The sequence below is a fragment of the Kogia breviceps genome, chromosome 1, assembly GCF_026419965.1.
Source record: "Kogia breviceps isolate mKogBre1 chromosome 1, mKogBre1 haplotype 1, whole genome shotgun sequence".
Classification (NCBI taxonomy): Eukaryota; Metazoa; Chordata; class Mammalia; order Artiodactyla; family Physeteridae; genus Kogia; species Kogia breviceps.
The window spans coordinates 188,882,519-188,904,216 of NC_081310.1; the positions used below are offsets into that span (position 1 = coordinate 188,882,519).

The window sequence follows — 21,698 nt, forward strand, 5'->3', positions numbered from 1 at the left end:
AATCAGAGTGCAGCCAGACTGGTGGACAGACAACAGTTCGCCAGGTGAAATCCTGCTTATGTGAGGCTTACTGTCTGTACTCACTGTAGCCCAGCTGTTACCCAGGAGAGCCAGGGATCAGGTGGGATTCCAGGGTCTTTCTTGGGGACACTTCCTCCTAGTCTGGGTCCATACCACCAGCTGGGAAAGGCAACAGTCAGTCAGTCACCTCCATTATGCCAGCTGCGAATCACACCTGGCAAGAGGCAGCAAGGAGGAAAGGAGACCTGATATCAAGAAGACGTCTCTTCCTAGGGCCAAGGACTGGGCTGGGGAGTGGGGTGGGGGATTGGAGACCTCAGTTAACCCTCCTTCACCCCAAGACTTACGAATCTCTCTTTTCATATCACCCCGTATTATAATTATTGGTCCTCCTAGCCAGTGCCTGGCACATAGTAGGCCCTCAATAAATAATTGTTGGGAGAATGAATGAATGAATGAATGAATGAATGAGAGCAGGGCACTCTGCGGTATCCACTCCATTCCTCAACTCCTAGCACAAGGCTGGCAGGCGCTAGCATGCATCCTGTGGCCATGAACCTTTTCAGAGAATAATCAGCCCCCTAGATCACATGTTCAGAGAGAGGACAAACCTGCCCCCTGGTTTCCCCAAAGGGTCTCAGCCGCAAAGTGCGTGTTTATTACCATATGGTAATTGTTCTTAGGAACTGTCACCTCTGCACACCCTCTCCTGGGGGCACACGCTCCTCCAGCTCCTGTTTCACAAAACACAGCTTTGGAGGCTCTTCTCTTGCTCCAGAGAAAGGTATATCCGCAGCCTTGAGAGTTGAGAGGCATGGTTAGCAGAGGGCACAGGGTGACCTAGCCAAGGGAAGAGTCACTCAGGGCAGCCCCAGGCTTTTAATTTGCTTAACGTCTCTCTGTGCCTGTCTCCTAATGTATCCGGGGCATCCACTCTGCAGTCCTAGCACTGAGACCCATGAGTCGTGGCGGGACATGCCTCTTCCTGGAGCACCGGCTGCGTGGGAGCCCTGGACCTCCCCGTGGCTGATGGCTGGAGGTGTGTCTGCCTGCCCGCAGCCTCCCTCTGTCCATGGTGCTGAGCTAGGATCTCCCAACAGAGGGCACTACAGCACAAAGCAAATTTCTCTTCTCCTTACCCTGGGGAACAACCCCAGAGGTCAAAGGGGCCCTGGGGTCCTCTGTGACCTCTAGTTTGTTTATTGCCAAGAGAGGGAAAGGGTATGGCATAGTATTACCTCCCACAGCCTGGCTTCCAAGGGGATGGGTTCTGTTGGTTGGGGGAGGACCTCCTATGGGATTGGATAATGATGCTAAGAGTAGTAAGGCTTTGTGAAAGTGCTTCTCCTATGCCAGGCACTGATCAAATACAAAATGTGAATAAAATCAGTGATTCTTCACAATAGTGTATGGTGTGAGTAGTATTATTTCTATTTTACAGATGAGAAAACTGAGGCACAGAGTGGCTAAGCAACTTGCCCAGTACAACACAGTAATAGGGCTAGGTTTAAACCCACAAAAAGTGCGGAGCCAGAGGTCTTAAATACCCTTCCAGGCCAAGATACACACATGCACACAGGCACACACATGCCCTGGAAGCCAGTATTTCAATGGGAAATGAGTTAAAAACAAAATTTTCATAAGCCTTGCGTGCTCCACCTCTCTCATCTCACTTAATTCTCATAAGAGCCCCCCGTGGCAGCTTTATCTAAGCCCAATTTATAGATAAGTAAACTGAGTCTAAGAGACGTGAAGAGAATTACCCAAAGTGACAAAGGTAGAGGAATGTTGTATTCTGAGGACAGGAAACTAGTGTGGGCTTTCCCCAACACACACACACACACACACACACACACACACACACACACACACTCACTTGCTCATGCAGTCCTCTGGTTCCTTCTTACCTTGCCCTCTGCCTCTGAGTGCTGGGAATTAAACATCCCCCAGGCTACGGCCCAGACAAGACGGAGGTTTTTATTGTTTGTTTAAATTAAACGCAGCTGCAAGTGACGCCTTAACACCAGTGACCCAAATCGATACGGAGACGGCTGCTTGGAATTAAGTGCAGTGCTGCGTCTTTAATGGACCTCAGCCCCACCTGGACTCATTACCAGCTTGTGTCCCCATGGAGGAGACTGGCAGGTTGTCCACGGGGAATCTGAGGCTGCGGTTGCTGAACGAGCTTCGGCAACACAGGCCCAGAGGAAGGAGCTGGACAGTGCGAAGGAGTCAGGGACAGGAAGTTAAGATCTGGGGAACAGCGTGGAGGTGGGGAGGCTGAGAGAAGCAGGCCAAGCTGACACTGGAGACCAGCATTCCCTAAACTGGGCCCCACTGACCACTTGTTTTGCAAGTTTGTGATAAACATTCCTTGAAAGAGGGTTCAGTGGTTCAATATATTTGAGGAATGCTGTATATTAGTTCATTCTCCACATCTTAGAGATTTACAACTCACATGAGCATTTAAAGGCTATGAGAAACCCTGCAGAGTTTTTTGGTTTTATTTACTTGAAGTTCAAGCTTGTTTGGCTTCAGAACCCTCTTTGCATAAATACCTATTCATATCTGACATCAAGAGTTTTGTAGATCGTGGGATGAATGGGAGATGCTGCTCTGACCATGGATAAGGCTTCTGATCTCTTCCTCGCCCCCTGTGCTTTGATTTCTTCATCTGTATGATGGGGATGGGGAGAAGAGTACCAACCTCACTGATTAAATAAGACAATGCTTCAAATGACGTAAGCACTCAATAAATATTAGCTGTAACTATTACCCATGACCGAGGCAGCCATAGGAGGCTATAATTACCCCACTCTGTGGCTCCTTATTTTCATCCTTAGCTTCCTGCACTTTGCAGTGGAGAGGGGTGGATGAAGACTCCAGGGTTATGGTCTCAAGGGACTCAGCAGGCGGTTGCCGTGACCACGAAGCAAAGAAAAAGGTCAACGTAAATGGGATCTGCAATTCACTTATCTTCTATGGCATTCTCCAACATTAGGTAGTCTATTCCTGGCTTTGGACTCTTGTCTCCATGATTGTCAAGTCTGGCTTGGAATCTTATGAGGTCACCCTTGGAGCAGCCCTTTTCTACTTTCCTTGCCAAGCCGCAATACCACCCATAGACAACAGGTGGCGACATCCAATATGTGATTTGTCCTATTTTTACAACCTTTTAAGTGTGAGGGCCTATATTATGGAAAACAAACCAGCTTCCTATTTCATGAGTCCGGTAAGCTTTAGTATATTTACAATGAGGCATGCTGTCACAAACATATATACATAGGGTCCTTAGTTAGTTGCAATTGTGTGATGGGTCCATAATACTATAGATGAGAAAATTGAGACTCAAAGCAAGCTTGTCTGCTCCCTGCAGTCTCACTAGTTGAGGTGCATATAGTCTGCACAACACAGAAGTAATATTCTCTTCAGTTGGTTCACCTGTGTGTCTTGTCTTCCCAGGTCATAATGTAAGCTCTGGAAGTTCTGGGCACTTTCCGCTTTGCTCCTTGGCACCTACAGTGCCACTCTGCTCAGGCCTGAGTCACAATACTGGAGAGGCCAGGAAGCAAAGAAGGAAGATCTAGCTAACCGGGCTAGTTGTTCAATTGTGAGTAAAAGGTATTTGTAATGAAAATGCTCTGGTTAATTACAAAGCCATCTGGTAAGACCTGACAATTCCCTCCTCTCCCCATCAGCCTGCTTTCTGTCTTGAGTTTCTAGGTCCTGAAACATTTGAGGAAAATCTCAATTCAATGTATAGTACAGGGAGATGATTCCATTTCTCTGGACTTCAAAGTTCCCATTTCGAAGAGGCAAAAGGCCTAACTAGTTCCCTGAGGCCCCTGACAGACGATGTCTTATCTGGGCATGAATCTACCTCCACTTTCCTTCTCTTTCTCCCTTCCTGTGCTACTGCTGCAGCAGATACCCTGTACCTGGCACTGGGGTTGGACTTGGGAGGAGGTGAGACTTGAAGCTCTGAAGGATGCCGAGGCGTTAGAGAAAAGCTTCTGGGGCAGAGCCATGTGTGCGATTCCTTACAAAGATGGAACAGAGATTGCCATTCAGAGAGCAACAGGTGGTCCAGGAAGTGGGTCTGGGGGTGTGTAGAGAGCTAGAGCTGTGAGGTTAGGAAGGGTCTTTGAAGACCACAGAAAGCAATGAATGGGGTGGCAAAGGAACAATGGAAACTACTCTAGAAACCTGCTTTGACAATAATGACGTGGACGCACCTTGCCCATCTTGAGATTCTGAGTCTCTTGACGTTAGATCACTCTACACTGACCGGTCCTTTCCCAGCCCACAGAGGGAAATTTGTCATCACTGTAGCCTTTACATCTCTGCAGAGATGCTCTTCTTTCTCCCCGTTTTCTCCCCAACTATTGATTGACAGAAACAATCCCGCTAACCCCTTAACGCACGAGCCAGTCCCCTCCCTGCCTTCCTGTGCTGGCCCTCTTCTGCCATGCCCAGCTTCCTGTCCTTCTTTCCATTTACCCTGTCAAAAGGCTGACTCTGCAGAGAGACAGCTGGTGAATCGGGCTGGAATCTTTCCCTGGAACTGGAGAGCATTGGGAAGCACAGAGGGACCCTCAACCCTCAAAGTTATCCATCCCTTAAAAGGGATGCTGATGGCCAATGGGAAACGCATAGGCATTGTTGAAGCTTTGTAGGATTCCAAGGGAAGGCACCCAGGCTTTGGGGGCATGACAGCTCAAAGAAGCACAGGAACAGGGGTCCCAAAGTCTAACGGCATTACTCTAGTGCCCTTAAATAAGTGGCTCTAATGGGTGTCCACCTCCACTAAGGGCATTGAGGCCACGCATATGCATTGGTCTTCTCCTCTGGACCAGGTGCTGAGCCGGCTGCCAGGGATACAGAAGCGGAAGGACACAGCTTGTGCCCTTGAGGCTCTCACGGTCAGCAGGGATTGGTACACTACCAAGATGCCTGAATGCCAATGTCAGGGCTGCCCAGCTGCACCCGTTCACCTAGCCTCTTCGCCACCAGTGTCCTGCACCCACCTGCCTGCTCACTTCCCAGATGCCTCCCCAGGCCCCCTAGCTCCTGCTGTGCCCCCAGTCCTCACCCCATGCAGGCTTACACTAAAGGAAGGGCAGCTGAGTGTCCTCGGAATTGACTACTGGACAATTCCTTGGACCTTATCCTGCTCATAAAACACAACCCCCGCCTATCCACACCCCAGGTCACCTGGGCGCACCAAGGTCTACAGCCTGGTCGGGACATCCCCCTTAAAATCCTTCATTGGCTTCTCATGGCCTGAAGGCCAAAGGCAACACCCTTGGAACAGCTTACAAGGGTCTTCATCTCCACACTGGACCCACCTCTGCAGTTCTTAGTGCCCACTAAGCTCTCTTGATTCTCAGCTTCTATACATGCTGTTCCCTCTGCCTGAAACACCCTTCCAGCCTCCCCAGCCTCCTTACTCCTATCTCGCTTACCTTGAATGGACCATAGACAGAGGTGCTGGTTCTTGCTCCAGAACGTGTGAGATCACTGAAGCCTCCTGACACCTTCCCTTAGAGGAAGAAGCAGTACATGATGGAACTTTGGGCCCAGGAGGAGAAGAGCAGGCCTACAGGCTGCCTCTCAGGGAGTGAGGTGCAGGGGTGAGTGTGAAGGAGCCCACACTCCTCTTTAGACAGTACTGTCTCCTCTGGCAGGACCGGCTCTCCATCCCAGGGAGGCTCGAGGGCGTCCTGGGTGCCTGGGGACCACTCATCTTCCTGCTTCCAAGTCTAACACTTACTTATCAAGATCATTAAATTCCACCTCCTTCCAGCTGCCCCCTTTCAATGTCATGAGGGACAGGACCCTCTCCCCGAGAGCTTTCCTTGTCACTGTTCGATAAGCCCCATATTTCACACCGCGAGTGGTTGCATTTTAGCGGTGGGAGAAGTCGTTTTATTTTTATCATGCACGCAGGCATATAAATATGCACGAGTTGCTCAGAAGCACTTTAGTGTCTCTCTGGAAGGCGGGCTCGATGTGAGTGTGAGGGAGCATGGCAATTAGTTCAACCGGGGCACAGGCTCCGCGGGGTCCAAAGGTGCTGCTCTTACCAGTATCTCCGGCCCCGTCCTCCTTAGAACAGTGCCCTCATGTGCTCCCGAGAACCAGGTGGTATCTTGACAAACTTTCCAGAACAAATTTTTTTTTAAAAAAGGACAGATCTGTGATCTCACCTTAACTCTGCTATTTACCAGCTGTGTGACCTTGGATAAAGACCTCTTCCCTCTTTTGGTTCTCAGCGCTGATGTCTATACAAATGGGGTTAATCATGCCTGCCCTGTTAATCAGCCTCCCAGGTCTTTTTGAAAGAACAAATACGATGAAGAATTTGCAATGGGCTCTGAGAACTGTAATATACAACGGTAAGAGGCTTATCATTATTCCTCCCCAGCCATTCATTTGGAACAGGTTAGTGAAAGTACAAGACCGTATCTGGTAATAGAGGCAATGGATGCTCTAGAGGTTGCAGGCTGCCTCACCCATCACGGAGAGGAGGAGGGGAAACAGCATTTGTTGACCTGCTACAGAGCTGGGTGCTTTATATATATTATGACATTTGGACACGACAGTGACGCCTTGGGGGTGGTGTCTTTCCTGTTCATTGACGAGGAAGCTGGAGTTCAAAATGGTTGAGGAATGCGTGCACAGTCACAGGCTAGGGAGCGGTGGAACCCAACTTTGAACGAGTGGCAGGATCAAACCTTCCTCTCGTGGCCATAAGAGAATCAATCGCAGTCTCTGGGTTGACTGCCTGCCGCTAGGGATGCTCGGGACACTTGGGCCGGGGGATGTGCCATCCCACGGTGTGTCCCTCTAAGCAGTCCCATGGTGACACTGGTGGGGGTGAGCCTGTCGTCCTGAAGGGAGCTTTTGAGGCATCAATGCCTCTGAAACCTGGGTCCAGACTTCCTTCATCACACACAGGCTGAAGCAGAGAGGTCATGGCTTTCATCTGCCAGGTCTCCAGAGTCAGAGAGAGAAAAACCAAAGGCTTTGGTGGGGATGTGCCCCGGCAGAGGATGGATTGTAGAGCACTGAGAATTCTCTAATGGTCAAGGTCAGGGGCAGGGGGTCAAAGGATGCTGAGCTCTGACCTCTCATCCGTTGAACTCACATCCCAGCATATGGAAGATCAGGAAGGGAGGCAGGTTGCTCTCTTCCCAGGGACTAAGTCATCCCGGAGGCCAACAGGAAAGTCAAGGGCCCAGGGGCTCGGTGCCTGCTGCCCTCCCTCCCCCAAAGTGCTTCCTGGGCTCCACAGCCCTGGGTAGGGAGACTCAGCAGCTGATGAGGAAACGCCCTGAGACTGTAACTTGAGGGTCCAGTGGCGGCACAGCCCGGGAGGTGAAGTGCCAAGTTTAAGGGCCCAGAGACCAGGCTGGATTGGACAAGGAAATTACCCAGTGCCACCGACATCAGTGTGCCGGGAGGGAGCCCCCCAAGCACGACAGGGAATGTAGGGGCAGACTTCTGATACTGCGGTGTGGTCCGCGGACAAGGGGAGCCGTGGCGTGAGAATGAAAGGGGCTCAGTGATGGCCCAGCATGATTTAAATGATAGAAAAAGCCAACCTGATTTGTAAATGGAGGATTAAGGGAGGCTGTCAGAGGGTGGCCCAGTGTGGAATCGGCAGGGCTCAGAATCTCGAGGAGCAGGTTGGTACCTGTTGGATCAGAATCCTGTTCTTTCCAGTTTGATTGTCCTCTATTCTCTTTCTAATTTATTTCTGTTTTCAGGAAAGCTGGAAGCGTCAGTCTCAGTCAGCTGTGGAAAGAAGGCACATCCACACTGAGCCAGAGGAGATGGTTGGCCAGACCAACGGGAGTAGAAGTCAAATCTGGAGGACTCTCAGGAAGAGGTGGGGCTCAGAGGCCAAGGTCAGATCCCACAGGGCTATCCCTACCTACGCAAGTGCTATTTCCCAGAGGGCTTCTCTGCTCCCCTCTGTCTCTCTTTTTAAACATTCTTTCAATTATGGTGAAGTACACATCACGTAAAATCTACCATCTTAACTATTTTTAACGGTATGATCCAGTAGCAAGTATATTCCCATTGTTATGCAACGCATCTCCAGAACTTTTGCATCTTGCAAAACTGAAACTACATCCCCATTAAACAATTCTCATTGTTTAATTCTCCCCTTCCCCCAGCCCATGGCAACCACTACTTTATTTTCTGCATAGGTGAATTTGACTAAGTATCTAATACAAATGAAATCATACAGTATTTGTCTGTTAGTGACTGGCTTATTTCACTTAGCATAATGTCCCCAAGCTTCATCCATGCTGTAGAATGTATCGCAATTTCCTTCCTTCTCAAGGCTGAATGATATTCTTTTGCATGGATAGACCACATTTTGTTTATCCAGTCCTCCATCGTTGGGCACTTGAGTTGCTTCCCTCTTTTGGCTATTGCTATGAACATGGGTGTACAAACATCTCTTTGAGACTCTGCTTTCGATTCCTTCGGATACACACCCCGAAGTGGAATTGCTGGACTGCATGGTCTCTTCTCTTTAAAGAGAGAGGCCCCGTGGCATCACCTGCCAGGCACCCCCAGCTACCTCCGAAGGTGGCGAGCCTGATCAGAGAGGCTGGAAGGCACACAGAAGCCCGGGAGGCAGGGAACTCCTGCCGCCCTCACGGGCTCCAGCAGATCGTGGCAGACCTCACAGTCCTCTGCCCGCATGGCTCCTGCATCTCGGGAGCCTCCCTGTAGGCACAGAGAAGAGCTGGAAGGAATGATGCTCAGAAAACTTGCAGATACAGGAAAGGGGGACCCACGTGTCCTTGGCAACCACTAACCACTGCTAAGAGGCTGGAGATTTTAGTGAGGCAGCTAGTACCCACACACTAGTCCTGGTAGATGTTTGTTGACTGAATGAATGATGGCAGCTCCTAAACTGGAGAAAGCCAGTTCCACAGAGCCGTGAAATGTGGCTCTCTTGTTTACATGATGGAAGCTCAGTGAATGAGTGCATGAATGAATGAATGAGCATACAATTGTATCCGGTTGCTTTCTCTATAAAGGAAGAATATCCAGAGAAGAAAAAAGGTCAAGAGCATTCAACAAACTCTCCCTGGACCCTGCTTGGTGCAAAGCAAGCACCTCGGTAGGCAGGGTAAGGGGATGGAGAGGGAGCAGGTGTGGTCCTGCCCAGACGTGGCTCCTGGTCAGTGCGGACAGAGGAAGACAAGTCCACCACCATGTGCATAGAGGGAAGAATTAAGGGTGAGGGAGAATCACGAGTCACCAGCAATCGCAGAAAGGGCCTCTGACGTCCATTCTGCAACAGCCCTGGGCCAGGCACTTTCTTATAATGTGTTTCATTCAGCAACCCTGGCAGTCCGGACTGTTCCCACTGCACAGGTCCAGACACATGGGGTGACCTGCCCAAGGCCGCACACTGCAAATGGCAAAACTGGGACATGAATCCAGGCTTGACTCCAAATCCCAAAGTTCCTCCCTCTTCACCAACAGAGGTGGTCAGGGATGGCTTCCTGGGGGAGGTGACTTGAGCTGCAATGAGAATGTACATCTGCCTCTAAAGAAGAAAAATGTTTTCCAGGTGGAGGGAGAAATACCAGCCTAAGCCCAGAGATAGAAAAGGGCAGGGAACGTTCAGGAATCAGCAGACATGTATTCCAGCTGAACGGAGCATGCATGGTGTACATGTTAGGGAATGTTAGGAAATGATTGGCCCCAACCTTGAACCTGAAGCCAAGTGTCCCAGATAATGTTGCGCAGTCAGGTCTAGTGCTCAGAGCTATGCTTCCCCTGGATTCATCTGGAGGCTGTGTATAGGGGGAACTGGGGGAGGTGAGCCCGCAGACAGAAAGGGAGGCTGGGACCGCTGCTTCAGTCCTCCAGAAAGGGGGAATTCATTTGTCCTACAGCACACTGGTCCCCAGGGGACAACGCTGTGACCGATCAGGCATCCTCCTGGCCCTCATGGGGCTGACTGTCATGGGGAAAACAGACAATAAACAGGTTAGCAACTAAACCAAAATGATGACAGGTTGTGACCTATACCGGGACATAATTAAACAAGACGATGCGAACAGTAATGATGGGAGCGTGGTGCAATCAGGGAAGGCTTCCTTGAAGAGGTGACAGTTTGGCTGGATAAGAAGGATGAGAAGGAGCTGGAACTGCAAAGAGCAGAGAGAGAAACGCCCTGAGGGAGGAAGGGCGTCTTGTGCTCCAGAAACTGGCTGACAGTGCCTGGGGCGAGTTTTAGAAGGTGAGCTGCGGGAGGAGAGCAAACAGGGCCAGGGAATGGGTAGGAGTTGGGATTTTATTCCAGAGTGATGGGAAGACATCGGAGGGCTCTGAGAGGGACAATGATGTGACCCGTTTTGCACTTTTGAAAGACCCTTCTGGCTGCTGCGTGAAAAATGGGAAGGAGGGGGGTCCTGGTGGAGATGATGACATTGGTTAGGAGGCAACCACAAGGGCTGGAGAGAGAGCTGAGGGTGGCGGGGGGCCAGAGCAGAAGCCATAGAAATGGCCAGGGGTTGGGTGATGGGGGACTGATTGCGACTCATGGGCTCTGATTCCAGGGGGGAGGGGCCACGAGTGAGAGGTACCAATTGGAAAAACACTCTCTGTTTCAAAGGCAGGTGACAGCCGGAATAAAGCACTGCAAAGTTTGACCCTGGCAGCACATCCAATTTTCACACATCTCCTTCTGGGTAGAATTGGCCTTCCCTCCGAGTGGGAGGTCAGAGCGAGCCACTGCAATGCAACCACAGACTTCTTTCGGGGGTGGGGGAAGGCTGTCCTGGGGGGATTATTCTGGACTCTGGGCTGCAAAACCCTGTCGGGGTGCTCGAAGGAGGGCCGAGGGGACAGAAGGCCCCTCCCTATCCAGCTCCTGCTCCGAGGGAGCCCCACTGATAGTCCGGACAAAAGTGCCAGGCATTTTTCTAGGTACTGAGGATGCGCGGTGAATGAAAAAACAAAGTGCCCCTTTCCCCCAGCCCTTCCCCACAGCCCTCCCAGGTGTGTAGGTCCCCAGAGATGGATGACCGCCTCCTGGTGTTCACACCTGTGTAATCTCCCCTTAATGTGAGCTGGACCGAGTAATTGGCTTCTGACAGACAGAATAGGCAATCGTGATGGGGTGCCACTTCTGAGATGAGGTCACAAAAACTGTGGCTTCTGTCTCGGTGGTGCTTTCTCTGGACCCTCCCTTGCTCGCTCTGATGACGTCAGCTGCCATGTTGTGCGCTGCCCAATGGAGAGGCCCACGTGGCAAGGAACTGAGGGAGGCCAACAGCAGGATGACAGCTCATGAGGAGCTGAGGTCTTAATCCAACAACCCATGAGGAGCTGAAGCTGCCAGCCACCGTGGGAGAGGGCTTGGGAGTGGTTCCAGGCTCCTCTTCCAGTCGCGTCTGATGTGACTGCAGCCTTGGCCCATTACAACCTGGGAGACATCCTGGGCCAGAGACCCAGCTAAGCCACACCTGGAGTCCTGACCCCCTATTCTTTTGGGACAATAAATGTTGTTCTTTGAAGCTACTAGGTTTTGAGGTGATTAGCTATGTGGCAATGAATGACTAAAGCACTGGTGAACACTTACTAGATACTTAATGCGGGCCTTACATGCATATGTTTTACAGGGTAGGTGCCATTAACCCATTTTATAGATATGAAAACGGAGGCTCAAAGAGGCTAAGTAACTTATCCAAGGCCACACAGCTAAGAAGTGGCTGGAAAGGGAATCAGACAGAAGCAGTTGGCTCCAGAGTCTGTGCTGTTAAAACATCACGCTGAGTAGCGAGGCGCAATCCTCCCTGGAGAGGGCCTAGTCTGATGGAGGAAGCACACTCCCCACACCAAGGGCATCTAGTCGGGAAGGTGGCTTTGCAGCTTGTTTTGCACCCAGCTTTAAATCAGCCAATGCACTCTTGTGCCCTCCAACCCGAAGGACCTTCCCAAACTGTCTTACCTCATCCTGTCTTTGGCTGGGTTTCCTCCTTGAACCCTGAAAGAACCCCAAATGTACTTCTTGGACCTACTTCTGGATCTGGCACCCACGGTGCGCCAGGCCTTTGCTATACACGATACACATCATCCTGTTTAATCAGGAAACAGCCCCTTTACAGGTGAAGTAAGTGAGGCCCAGAGATGGGAACTTCAATATCATGTGGCCAGTAGCCAAGATCCACCTGATCTGCTGGGCTGAGCTGCCTTCCTGGTCCTGACCCCACTGGGATTTGAAATTGTTCTGGATGTCACAACCCGCAAACTGCAAGTCACTTCCCATCCTTGGTGGGACCTTGTGACCCGTGTGCCCTCCAGAGTGTGCTATCCCTGGGAGATGCATGGCGGTAGGGGGGGGTGTCTCTCTGATCTCCCCAAGATGCAGCATCTAGTAGGCACCTACCACATCTTTCTTTGGTGAATGAAAGAAGGAAACTTGCTCACAACGTAGGCCAAGGGGGGCATTTTACCCTGTTTGCCCAGCATATCTTCCCCCTTCCTAGCAGGGCTGCATCCTTTTGAACAAATTAATCCTTCCATGTGTCAGTCTATGGGACTGTCACAAGCGCTCCACTTTTCATTCCCTGAGGGGCAGGCAGGGAACCCAACTCCTTCTTTATTTAATTTATTATTATTATTATTATTTTGCGGTACGCTGGCCTCTCACTGCTGTGGCCTCTCCCGCTGCGGAGCACAGGCTCCGGACGCGCAGGCTCAGCGGCCACGGCTCACGGGCCCAGCCGCTCCGCGGCACGTGGGATCCTCCCAGACCGGGGCACGAACCCGTGTCCCCTGCATCGGCAGGCGGACTCTCAACCACTGCGCCACCAGGGAAGCCCCCATCTCCTTCTTTAGAATTTGAATCTTGAGCAGAAGAACAAATTGCCTGGAGAAGGCAGGTGCTGAAGCAAGAGCTTTGCCTCTGCTCTGGCTTCCTGGTCTCCCAGCCGGGCCTTGACCGCCCCCGCTGCTTGCAGCCAAATAACCCTCCTGCTGCCCTAGACCCCTGGGAACTGCCCAGCTGGCCTCTGCCTTTCTCAGCAGGACTTTGCATCTGTAAGCCGGGGCTCTCAGAGCCTGAACAGGGTGGGAAGGGGGTTGCGTGGTCCCACCCCACCCCACGGGGCACTGGGCTCAAGTTTGGAAAGCCCTCTGTGCCCCAGTCTGAGCTCCAGGGGCCAGTCCAGGGGAAGAAGAAGGCGGGAGCAGGACATTTCCCTCATTACCTGTGAGATTCACCACCCACACCCAATCCCCCTGGAAATCTCAACTTTCTTCCTTTCTCCTGATATCTTCCCTGACATTGCCCCCATCTCCCACCCCAAAGAAGTCTGTGTACTAATTAGCTAAGTAATAACATGGCAAGACTCTGATTCCTCATTAGCTTGGGAGAGATTCCTTGCTACATGACTGATAGGCATCTACAAGAAAATTAACTCCAGTGCAAGGACTCCCTAATCAAGATTAATGAGGGGGTGGGGAGGGAGGAACAGGGGGCCCAGAAGCTTCCAAGCATTTCCAGGGACCAAGAGATCTGTACCATGCAGGGGTGTTGGGGAATGGAAGTGGGGAGACAAGAGGCCACAGGGCTAGTCTCAGAGTTCAAGGCTCCATTATGTCTGCCTTAGGGAAAGCGGCCCACTAAGTGAATCAGGAATTACAGCCCACTGTGTGCCAGGAGAATGGATACTGAAATGAGTAAGTTGAAGTCCTTGCTCTTGGGGAGTTCACAATGCAATTAAGCAGATAACTACAGTGCAGGGTGATACGTGAGCTGATGCAGGGAGTAGTCAGCTTTTACTGAGCACTTACTATGTGTTTGGTAACATCCCAAGTGATTAACAAATATTCATGTCTTTAATCCTTATGACACAACTATTAGTGACCCCAATTTGCAGATGAGGGAACTGAGGTCTGGAGAAGTTAAACAAATTGGCCAAGGTCACAGAGCTAACGAGACAGAGGGAGGATGTGAACCCAAGTAGTATGACCTGGAACCCCAGCTCTTAAGTACCATCCTATAGCATGTAGATGCGTACGCTGTGGCGGCGGTTGGCGTGGGGAGTGCGGGGTATGATGGGAAGCCAAAAAGTGGCCGTCAATTCTGCCCAGGCAACAGCCAAGGTTTCAGCAAGAAAGACCCTTTGAGCTGGGTCTTGACAGATAAATGGAATCTCACTCAGTGGAAAGCTGTCGATTTAGTCCTTGACTAATTCATTCATTCATCCCACAAAGAAGTGCCAGACCCCGTAGGGAACACTGCAAACACAGTGGTGAAAGACAACAGACGTGGAATATCCACGTAGATGGAGATGCTGACATTGAACAAATAATCACACGACCAACTAGTCTACCCCAGTGCCAGGAGTCGGGTCGTCCTGCACTTCTGAGAGTGAGGGCCTCTTTAAAACTGTGCCCCCAGATCCCTCAGCCTGGTCCCAGCCCTGGTCCCCCCATGCCCTGCCACTGGGGGCTGTAGGGTGGTGAAACCCCATTCTTGGGGCCAAACTATGTGCCAGAGTTCAACCCGTAACGTAATATTTACGTGCATCAAGTGGCTCTCGGGCACTTCCCTGCATCTTGCTGTCTGGCCTCTGAGTTCCCAGCTCCTTCACACGGCTGGTCCAAGGCGACACAACAGGCAAGACCACTAAAACTTATACCGCTTTTCCCTTCCACATGCCAGAAAGCCTCGAACTTAACCCTACCTCTCCAAATCAAGAAAGTGACACTCCTATGCCATGGAGAGGATTCCCCCGTTAACCTTCTTAAAGAGGCTTTAGGGGTTTTTTTGTCTTTTCTCTTCCCGAAGGTGTTACTTGGAGTTGGAAGACTTGGGGCCAAGAGGTCTCGTGAAGCAAGAGAAAGAGTCAAATGGGATGTGTATCAAACACTGCCTTTTCTCCCAAGTTCTTTGCATTATTACCATGCGGCACCCATGGGGTAATTGGCTGACACAACTCCCTTTAATAGTAATGGGGCTACATCTGTTGTCGGTTTGCCTTCGTTGTTCTCCCAGCGCACCTACCCCACGGGGTTTGCTTGACTGACCTACATCACATTCCTCCAAGTCTCCATTTCCCATTTCTCGACCCCTTTCTAATGGAGAATCTTGTAAGAGTCCTAGAAGGAGAACTGTGGTCTCAGGTGACCCAGTGAGGCCAAGAGAACAGTGGGGAGAAGAGCTATGGTGAGCTGCTTCTAGAATGGTTCCCAGTGGTCCCCATCTCCTGCCTCCACACCCTGGTGTAATCCCCTCCCCTTGACTGTGGGCTGGACCTAGTGCTTGCTTCTAATGAGTAGGAAAGGGCAAAAGTGATGAGAGGTCACCTCTGAGGTTATAAAAGACTGTGACCTCTGTCTTGCAGGTGCTTTCTCTGGCCCCTCCCTGCTCGTTCGGATGAAGCCAGCTGCTATGTTGCGAGCTGCCCTATGGAGAGGCCCACATGGCAAGGAACCGAGGGAAGCTCCCAGACAATAGCTCATCAGAAACTGAGGCCCTCAGTCCAAAAATCCGTGAGGAGCTGAATCCTGCCAACGACCTCTGGCTTGAGCTTAGACACCAATCCATCCCCAGCTGAGCCTCAAGATGATACTGCAGCACCACCTGACATCCTCAGCCAGAGAATCCATCGAAGCTGCACCCGGACTCCTGACCCACAGAAAGTGATATAATAAAAGTGTGCTGTTCTAAGCCTCTACATTTTGAGAAACTTATGTTGCAGTAGATAACTAATGTAGCGAGTGAATGGGGAAATTTATCAAAACATGTAATAGAAGATATTCTACAGGCGTGCAGACCTTAAAGAACCTTAGCCATGAATCGTATAAATGAGCACATTTATAGGTAAGAGAGATCTAAAACATAGCTGATTTGTGGTTGAGCTGGGTCTGGACAGATAAATGGACCTTGGGCCTCCTGTCTCTCTGTCTAGAACTCTTTCTGCTGGCATACAAATTGTTGAAGGTTGCCATTCAATTTCTTTGAGATTTAAAATATGGATTTAGAAAGGACTTACATCTCTTGCTGAGGATGTGTTTAGTGTGTTGAAATATGTTCTGTTTTTATCAGGCCCGTATTATATTGCACAGCCCTGGGGTGCAGGCCAGGGGGTGGTGGATCTGAGATATTTCTCTACCACAGGGATTTTCAAAGTGGTATTGTAGCTCACTGGGAGGCCTCAAGGGTCAGTGGATGGGCCAGAAAGAAGTTAATAATGCAGATCTTTCCTTTCATTCTTTGAGGCAAATGGCTCAGGTTTCCATGAGCTTTTGTTTTGACATCAGACTAAGACGCATTTATTACTAACCTGCTCAGTGAGTTATTAACAGTGACCATCAACTTGGGCTTGAGATTCATCTTTCTTTTAAGGGATCGGCTGCCTCACACAATCGACGGCACCGCGCCGCTCCTGCTTTGCACACACTCACGCCAACAGTGTCAATTCCCCCATTGCAGTGGCAGGGGTGGGAAGGATACCCTGTTATCAGCGAGACAGCAAGCAGGGTGCTCTTGAGGAAGCTGTGATTTTTCAATTGCTTCTCTCCTTGCTTTGTAATTAGTGATGCCTTCTAGTTTAACTGCACCATTTATCAATTTAGTTTGGGAGGGGTGGTTTGGTTCATTTTACAACGTTCAGTTAACCCTACTAGATTTTCAAATATTGCACGCTACAGTTAAAAAGGAATCATCCGGGCTTCTCTGGTGGCGCAGTGGTTGAGAGCCCGCCTGCCGATGCAGGGGACACGGGTTCATGCCCCGGTGCGGGAGGATCCCACATGCCGCGGAGCGGCTGGGCCCGTGAGCCATGGCCGCTGAGCCTGCGCGTCCGGAGCCTGTGCTCCGCAACGGGAGAGGCCACAACAGTGAGAGGCCCGCGTGCTGCAAAAACAAACAAAAACAAACAAACAAACAAAAAAGGAATCATACATGCGTCCCTGGCCAAAGCAAATGTATAGAATTGCACGACGGTGATATCTTGCTGTTATTACCATCTTCATTTTTTTCAACTGCAAAGTGGGCACCCATAGGAGCCTTTTGTGCCACTGAAGGAATCCTTGTACAGAAGAGTCTGAGAGCGTCTGTTACACATTAGTCATCCTGCTTAGGCTCCAACCTGTGCCTCCAGATGTAACTGGATGTATCTTTTCCATGCAAAGACCCATCAGGATTCGAGTCCTGCCCCATCCCTCTAGCTTCATCCCCCACCTATTCCCAGAACCCCCTTATTATGGGCTGAATTATGCCTCCCCAACCAAATTCATATGTTGAAATCCCAATAACCCAGTGCCTCCGAATGTGACTACATTTGAAGACAGGGTCTTTAAAGAGGCAATGAAGTTAAAATGGGATCATCAGGGTGGACTCGAATCCGAAACAACTGGTGTCCTTATAGGAAGAGGAAATTTGAACACAGACGCACACCAGGGGAAGGCCATGTGAAGACACGGGGAGAAGGTGGCCATCCACAAACCGAGGAGAGAGGCCTCAGAAGAAACCAACCTTTCCGACATCCCGATCTCAGACTTCTAGCCTCCAAAATTGTGAGAAAATACATCTCTGTCACTTAAGCCACTCAATCTGCAGTACTTCGCTATGGCAGTCCAAGCAAACTAGCCCACGCCTACGTGGGGTCCCTGCGTACAGTGTGCTGCTCAGCAGCCGGGGAGCATAGTAGGGCCACACTCTAGTAGGACCCTTCAGTCTGAATCCCAGCTCTGCTGAGTATTAGCTCCTTCAACTCAGCTGACCTTGAGCAAGTTACTTAGTCTCTCTGCATTTCCCATCTGTGAAACGAGGTCAATAATAGAGCCGGCCTCATAGGGCTAATGTGTAAGTTGAATGAATAAGTAATCTGTAAGCATTAGCTTTATCATTCATTTGACGAATGTCTGTTGACCACCTGCTATTGCCAGGAATTGTGCTAAGTGCTGGAGGATCACGGGGAACAAAATAGATACGTAGACCAGGTGACCACGCTTTTGATTTTTTTTTTTTTTCTTTTTCTCTTTTCTTTCCCTCTGTTAAGAATATCTTACTTATCTCTCTGGGCCATCGCTCTTTCTAACATATTTATTTGGGGGGATTGTCTCAGGGGTCACCACCCTTGGGGTAGCCCCTCCTCTGGCTCCCATAGTGTCCCATATAGACCCTTGACTTGGCCTTACCACCTTGAACTGCCAGAAATGTCTGTCTTCCACTGGCCTGGGGCAGGGACTCGGTAATACTCATCTTGGGGCCTCCGGCCCTCAGCCCAGGTGATTCAGACAGGACAGAGCTGTAAACATAGAATGGGACTTCAGAAGCCACCCAGTTCACCTCCCTGCCCACAAAAGAATCCCTCCAAATCATCCGTACCAAGTGGTCAGCTAGCCTCTGCCCACTGCCTGCCCACTGCTAATGACCCCCAAGACAGTCCATCCCATGGTGGGTGGCACCAAATGTCCACCTCTTGTTCCTCGCCCTGTTCTCCAAAGATGCAATGGCGAATTGCAGGAGGCACTGGCAGGGGACCTCGGTTGAACCTAACTCTCTACCCATATCGGTGGATATCACTTACTTAATGTCTGTGCTTGACTAGGCGTGTTTAATCTTTGCAATATCTGTGGAGCAAGTCTTACTCTCCCGATTTTACAGATGGGGAAACTCAGGCCCCAAATGGGCTCGGTATGAGGAAACTACCGACCAAAATCACACCACTGATAGGTGATAAGATGAGGGATTGTCACCTGTTTGGCTGATTCCCAAGCACAGGCTCTGGGTGGTCTCCCAGGCTTGTCTCCCATTATTGCCTTCAACCTCGAGGGATGGATGAGGGAAGGTGATTCCATGTCTGGAGATGGCTGGAGGGGTACCCACTTCCCAAGCCTTGGGCTGACAGCAGAGCAAGAGATAAGGCGCCTGCTCTTCCAAGGACCTCACCCCCTTTCTGGTGCCTGTGTGATAGGCCCTTCCTCCTGCTGGCCTCAAACACCCAGGACAAGACCCTGTCCTCTCCCCAGCTCCAACCCCTGGAAGTTCCCTGGACTGGTATCTCGGCGTACAGCCAGCTGAGCTTGTGAAGCCATGCTCGGTGGTCCTGGCAGGGCCTATGGGTACAGACCCCGAGGTCCCCCTCTCTGAGGCCAGCTGAGACAAGGCCATTAATCATTGTTGTCCGTCTTCCAGTGCCCTACAGGGAGACATTCCAGAGCCTCTGGGGAAAGTGGTGCCACAAAAAGGGACAGTAGTTCTAGGAACACCTGGAGGTCACTGGGCTGGTGCAGGACTGGGGACGGATGACCAGCAGAGAATATTCACAGGGGGACAGGGAAGCGGGCCGTCAAGAGGGGTAGGATACTTCCCACACCCCTGATGACAAACGAGTGAAGACGAAGAAGGTGCAGTTGGGGGTCAAGTCGCTGGAACTCCAGTCCAGACCCAGCCACTTACTGTGTGTGATTTGGGGCAACTCATTTAACACTCTCTGAGCCTAAGTTTCCCCATCTGTAAAAGGAAGATCATAATGCTTCCCTTTTAGGGTCCTTGTGCAGATGAAATAAAATGTTTTCTGCAAACAGCTTAACCCCTACCTGGCAGAGACGACATGCTCCATGCAAGTACTTACGATCCCGGTCATGGTGGTAACAAAAATACTTCCCGCCTAGTAGTAATTAAAATAGTCACATGGTCAGGAATAAAGACGCAGACGTAGAGAATGGACTTGAGGACACGGGGAGGGGGAAGGGTAAGCTGGGACGAAGTGAGAGAGTGGCATGGTCATATGTACACTACCAAATGTAAAATAGCTAGTGGGAAGCAGCCGCATAGCGCAGGGAGATCAGCTGGGTGCTTTGTGACCACCTAGAGGGGTCGGGTAGGGAGGGTGGGAGGCAGGGAGACGCAAGAGGGAGGAGATATGGCGATGTATGTATATGTATAACTGATTCACTTTGCTATAAAGCGGAAACTACCACACTATTGCAAAGCATTTATACTCCAATAAGGATGTTAAATTTAAAAAAACAGTCCCATCGCGTGGCCCCTTTGCAGTCGACAAACCTGTCTCTGACCATTGTTTCCTTTCCTTTGTCTGAGACCTGCCGGGCTGGCCAAGCTGGGGTAGGGGTGCGGAGTAGAGCAGTGGGCGACGGGGGGTCCAGGGGTTGCACCTAAGAGATTCCCATCGTCATTGCTGCTTTCAGTGCATGGAGGGGGGCTGCTGCTGGATCTGGGAGATGAAGAGCTGGGAAAATAGGTCAGTGTCAGTGTGTAAGCCGCGGGGGCTGACGCTGGAGTCGTAACCACAGTGCGATGCCTCCACAGCTCATCTTTGTAGTACAGTCCCCGGGATCTGCCACTGTCCCCAAGCACCACAGTCCCATCCCTTCCCTGATCTTCCTCAGCTCCACACTCAGCCCCCAGCAGCCCCTGGCTGTCCCCTTTAAAGTTCAAGGCCCAAGCTCAGCCTGGTGGGCTCTGACTTTTTGGAGGCCCCAGCAGGCGCGAGGCCAAATCTGAGCAGGGTCCAGGAAAGCAGCCCACCTGCCTGCCGGGAGGAGGCCAGGGTGGGGTGGAGGGAGGGATCTGGGGCCTTTGTCTGGGCCTGGGCTGCCCAGTGCCCCGCTGGCTGCAGCTGCTAGAATGTCGATGGCTCCCCAGCCGGTCTGCCGCCCCTTCCCAGCCCCGAGAAGGCAGCAGCTTCATCGTTTTGTCTTTCCCGGGTCTGTCAATGTCTCCTCTGGAGAGCTCGTTCGATGACAGCTCCAGAGAGCTGTGTGGAGCAGAGAGGCCAGAATTCAAACGGCCGCAAGGAGGGAGCCCCACAGACCCCCAATTTCCAGAGGCATACAGATCAGAAGGCAGAAAACACTGCTTCTGTTCTTCTGCAAACGTAGATGGTTTTATTCATCATCCTCCCGCCCCCCTCTCGCCCCTGCCCTTCTCCTCTTCTTTATCCCCGCTCAGCGCAAAGCTGCAAAGAGCTCCTCTCATCTATTCTGCACAGAGGCCTGGGGATGAGAGGGCTGACAGGTGTCTCGTTACCAGTCGCCAAGCATTGTAAGGAAGCTGCCGATCCATTGTTCCTGGGCTCTGCCTACAAAGGAGCAACAGGAGAGCAGCCGGCGGGGAAGGTGTGTGGCCCTCCCGCTGGAGCCCGCGGACCTGGGCGGGGCACCTGCTCTGCGGCTTCACCCGGGGCAAAACTTCCCAGGCTCCAGCACAGGAACTCACTTCCCCCCACGCCATCCCTCTGGCTCGAAGTCACCCCACCCCATTCCAGGCACACAGCACCTCTCTCCCCTCTTCCTTCTCCTTTCCTTCCTGCTCTGAACCCTTAGCCCTTGATTCCCACTTCTTCTGCCTTCCACCTGTGCGAATCGCCAGCCCTGACTGCAAGTCACTTACCTTCTCCAGGGATCATCTTCCTTGATTGTAGAGCTGGTCGCGGAATCTCCCCCCACCCCGCTCAACCGCCACTTTGTGGGACGAACTAATCCCTGCACTGGACTGAAAAAAAGGAGGGCCTGGGACAGGGCGGGTGCTCCATACATGTTTGCCATTGCTTTCATTTTACGTGTGGGTGTGGGTGTGTATCTCAGAAGAAGAGGAATCCAGAAATAGACCCTTCAGAGTGAAAGAGGCGTCTCTGAAAAAGGAAGACAGGACA

General features: G+C 51.2%; 1 long non-coding RNA gene across 1 annotated transcript; it reads right to left on the bottom strand.

Annotated features, from left to right (window-relative positions):
* Nucleotides 1-18,221: 18,221 nt before the first annotated feature.
* LOC136792772 (uncharacterized) lies at nucleotides 18,222-21,632 on the bottom strand. Its single transcript, XR_010837149.1, has 3 exons — nucleotides 21,437-21,632; nucleotides 20,090-20,273; nucleotides 18,222-18,326 (listed from the first exon to the last, which is right to left on the bottom strand). It is a non-coding gene; the product is annotated as an uncharacterized lncRNA (long non-coding RNA).
* Nucleotides 21,633-21,698: the final 66 nt, after the last annotated feature.